A 5,009-nucleotide genomic window follows, 5' to 3' on the forward strand; every position below is an offset into this window, starting at 1 on the left:
TCTGTTTTTAGCCCCTAGTATTAAATAACTTGAATATTGTTCTCATGTAATCCAGTTTTGCCTGAGATCACCATCCCCATAAGATTCACTATATTCAACGCAAAAGTAGAAGGCTCACTTGTTTGCTATTATGACTGTCAATATACCTCTGCCATACAACATATATATTACCTATGCTGAGAGAGTATTTAGCCCAAAGCTGAGACCTCTTTTTACCCTGAGTTATGTCACTCATTGTATGGATGATGTTGAGCAAGTCACTTGATCTTTCTGGATCTCAATTTTTTTTATCCTTACAATGACAATGTTGTTGTACTTCAGTAACTTCTAAGAATCTTTCCATCTCTCAAACTTCTCTTATTACATTTGGAAACCTCAGTAACTTTCCCCTCTGCATTTTCTATAACTTTCCTTTAAAATCTCCTCTGGCTAGTATATCATATGTTGGCTCATCAGAGGAGTTGAGGAATCTATTCTAAGGTTCAGACATCTAGCAGGTGCTAAGAACACTGTGGATTGTTCCATATCCCCCACTACCAGTTGATACTGAACTATATTAGAGAAATTGCCAAGCAAACCTGAGTCTTTCTTCTTCCCATACAATGAGACTTGAATATTGATTGAATTCAGATCACACTAGAATTGTTCATCCATTTAAAGAACTGTATACTCTTCATTTTAGAACTCTATTTTTATTTCCACTTGAATTCATCTGCCTTTTCCCAACAGATACTATATTTAGTCAGTTTGTGGAAACTAATTTTTGGTGTCACTGCACATTTGCTCAAGGTATTTATTTATTTTTAAACTACAGTAAGATAATATTTCCCAGTGAAGGATCCTGCTTAGGTTTGCTGATGCGACTGGAGATGCTGGCAGGGGAATTCTGGATCTCTTGACTTAGCTTCCTGCTGAAGACTCAGGATTTTGAATTGCACAGATAATCTCTCTGTTCTAAAGTCTTAGTACAAATAACTTTTCAATAATTAGTGAGGTTTTATCACAAGCATAAAAACATTGTAAAGTTATGAAAAACTCTAATGTTATTTTAATTGCCTTTAAGTTCCCCTTGGGAGTTAGAGTTTCATAAGGATACACCTTATAATAGTCACAGTTGGGAGGACACATCTGAGTCCAGAGAGGAAAATCTTTTAATTCATTTATATCTTTCATTTCCTCCTATTTTCTGTCCAAACCTTTATTTACCTTTCTTATGCATAAAGTCATATCTGAGGGCTGCATTAGTTTTTTGAAAAGACCGTCAATGGGGAGTCAAGTGCTTACCTTAAAGAACAGCTAGCTGAGAGACAGGTAAGAGGCGGTTGAGAGGCAGTAGCCTCCATCAAAAACCTAAGTGATGGGCACATATGGGGCAAACTGCATTCCCAAAGTGTAGGCAAAATTTGCAGTTTTGTCAAAGTGTCAGGGAACATGCAATTAAAATTTTTCTTCAAGATGATTTTCTTTAAATCAATAGAAATGTGATAGAATTATTGAAGCCCCAGCTTCTTTGGTTACAGAATATTGGGAATGCAACGTTGAATTGTCCAGGAGGAACCAGACATCTATTTCCAACTGATGTGAAAGGACTTAGCAACTTCCAGTTACATCTTACATACAAAGCCCCACCCTACCTCCACCAGGGAGGCTCCATCAAATCTCATGGTCATAGGAACAATCCTGATCCCACCATGCGAAGCCTCCCATCTGTCCCCCGATCCTGGACTACACTGCCCCCTGCATGCATCCTTCTGTCTCTACCTCTCACTTCCCTTCAGTGCTGGACCATGAGAAACTGCCTACAGGAAACAATGAACAAAGGCATCCTCCCCTTACCCATGACTCTAATTTTGTATATGCCAAATGTAGAAATATCCTTCAGGGCAATATTTTTGCTTTTAGATTAACACTGTTTGGCAAGAGAATGACCTGGAGTGAAAACATTAGAGGTGGCCTATGCCAAATTTCAGTGCAAAGTTCTTCCCTTCCCCATATCTAACTTGCTATAGATTTTCCCAGGTTATGTTATGTCCAGCCAGTTGGACCTTCCAATGCCCAATAGGAGGAACAGTAGATGCAAGGGGATAATAAATTGTCCAGATATTTTGCAAAAATGTGTGGGTGCTAACTTAAGTTCTAACTCTTAACATATTCTCCTGAAAAAACCTGGTGATTATATTTTATGGCACTATGACTTAAATATCAGAAATACATTATGTGGAATTCAGAAACTTCAAATATTATGGCTTACGTAGAATTTTCAAAAAAATAATGCGTTATGAGATTCAAGCAACTATTTTACATATAATATATAGAGAAACACCTTTACACCTTTAATTTTTTTGTAATTGTAGATGGATAGAATGCCTTTATTTATTTTTATGTAGTGCAAAGGATTGAATACTCCAGTGCCTCACATATGCTAGGCAAGCACTCTGCCATTGAGCTACAGCCTCAGCCCATCTTTACATCTTTTGTAATATATTGGGGGACAAAATAAGCAGTGATAAAAATAAAAACAATGTTTGTGGATCAAGTGTGCAATTGATACATAATTCATGTTTTCTAAAAATTAACATTGAATATTCACATAATATTTTAAGTAAAAAACACACAAAGAAAGATACCTTTATGCTACTTCATTTGTCTTTCAAGCTGGACTTAACGTATTTGCTGGAAAGATGTTGGTTGCAGACTCACAGAATACCTAGCATCATATATCATATAGCTTAAGAAATTCAGAGTTTTTTTCCTACTCATAAAATAGGATATTTGTATTATGTGGTTGTTGATATGAGTTCAAATATTCAATGAGGTAAGGGCTAGTAGCTCCTCACCTCCTTTGTTTGTTTCCTTGGAGTTATAAAAGGGATGCTAATATACTAAGTGTTACATCAGCATTCAGGATAGAAAGCAGTGGAAGAAAGGAAGAGGGAACACCAGGCCTTTCTGTACTTTATATAAGAATATCAATTTCTGCCAAAAGTCACTCCTCTCAGTGACAGACCCCCATTCATGTTTTCCAGTCAAAATGGTGTCACGTAGCCAGTGATCTCTGAATGCAAAGGAATTTGAGAAAGTGAATATTTGAATATTTATGTTCTTGTAGCCTCTAGAGACGAAATGATGAAGAAGAGGGGCGAAGTTAGATAATTGGCAGCATCCTACTTGGGAGATATTTAACCATCTAATAACTTAGACCTGGCAGAATTTTGTCTATGCAGGAATGCCAAATTGGAAATTAAGAAAATCTAATTCTAGTTCTGTCTTCATTAATCTCAGGTTTTGTGATCTTGAACAAGTCACTTGATCATGCTTTGCTCTTGATAACTGACATGCCTAGAGATACAAGATTAAGTCCATGAGCTTTAAATCCCCTCCTGAATGCAACATTGTAGGATTCGGAGACCAATATGATTATACATAGCTGTGTTAGTCAGCTTTCCATCACAGAGAGAAAAAAAATGTCTGAAATATTCAACTTATAAGGAGGAAAGGTGTATTTTGGCTCATGGTTTCAGAGGTTTTGCCTGTGGTCACTTGATTGGTTAGGGCCTATGGTGGCACAAAACTTCATGACAGGAGCACATGACAGAGGAAGCCTATTCCCCTCATGGTGTGTGGAAAGCAAAGAGAGAAGAAGAGAAGGGGCTTATTAAGAGAAGAGAAGGGTTTTATTATCCCTTTCAAAGGCACACTCCTAATGACCTAACATTCTTTCACTAAGTTCTGCTTCCTAAGTTCCACCACTTCCCAATGATGCCATGATTAGGGGACAAAGCCTTCAACACATCAGCATTTGGAGGACAATGAAAATCCAAACTACAATGGCATTGTGATTGATATGAGAACAAAATTCAGTGTCCTTTCCAATAGACTTCTACATTTTTTCACAGACATAGATGAAAGATTCTAAGAAATGTTTGGGGAAGTAAGGAGACGTTGTCAAGGAGGGACAGAGATGGTAACTGTTAGAAGAATAATACAGCAGGACAGGGAGTTCAAAAGCCAAGAAATTCTTCCATCAAATCACAGAGATAATGAAAAAAGTATGAAAAATTAGTAAACTTTCAAACACAGTCACCACATATACACTCCTTTTAAGGAGAAATGTCTAAAATATTTGGTGAAAGGGAAAGGAGGAGGGCCAGATCCTTACTGAGAACTCCAGCCTCTAGAACACTGGAGATGGTGAATACAAATCACAACACTGCTCAGGTGTCACCAGCTGTATGGCCCACATCAATCTGGGGAAAACCTTGGCTGCAATATGAATACAAATAACACAGGTCTCCTTTGTTTCAGGTTGTATGGACCTGCACAAAAAAAAATACAATCAATAATTAGTATCCAATCAAGTATGTTTTATGGACTACATGAAATATTAAAAGTACAAAAGCAAAAATATAGAAGTAAATTGGGAATGAGTATTATATTATAATAAGGATATTTTGCTCCATGTGAAGTAGCCTCTAAGATCACTTAAAAGAGCAAAAACCCTAGGTTTTATGTACATGAATACAGACATAGTTAATTAGTTAACAGAATTGGAGATTGGAGGTTGATTGGAAAGGTAAGTCAAATCACTCCCACTTGACAGTTAATGATAAAAGTGAAGACTGAAGTGACCTGTAATGATAACTTTAGGAAAGAGAGAGATTTTGCATACATAATTTAAAGGATATGTCTTTTTCAGTTCACTTGTCTAGATGATAAATCTGGTTCTTTGAGGTGAAAGTGCATTTGGATATCCAAATCTGCTTCATTCATTCCTTCAGTGTTCTATAACACAAGGATATGGAGCATAGTGGACTACCACAGGGATACAAAGGGTGAAGAGGTCACCTTTCCATCCAGCAAAAATTGTGTCTCAACATATTGAGGAATATTCCTGAGTTATCTGTAGCATCAGAAATCTTCTTCAATACATCTTAACTTAAATTACATTGGTTGTAGTTTAAACACATCCCTTTAAGTGAAAACAAAAAAAGGATTGCAGATTTTCAGAC

This window comes from Marmota monax, unplaced genomic scaffold, assembly GCF_021218885.2.
Source record: "Marmota monax isolate L192 unplaced genomic scaffold, Marmota_monax_Labrador192_F-V1.1 WCK01_AAM20220418_F8-fsc00015, whole genome shotgun sequence".
Lineage (NCBI taxonomy): Eukaryota > Metazoa > Chordata > Mammalia > Rodentia > Sciuridae > Marmota > Marmota monax.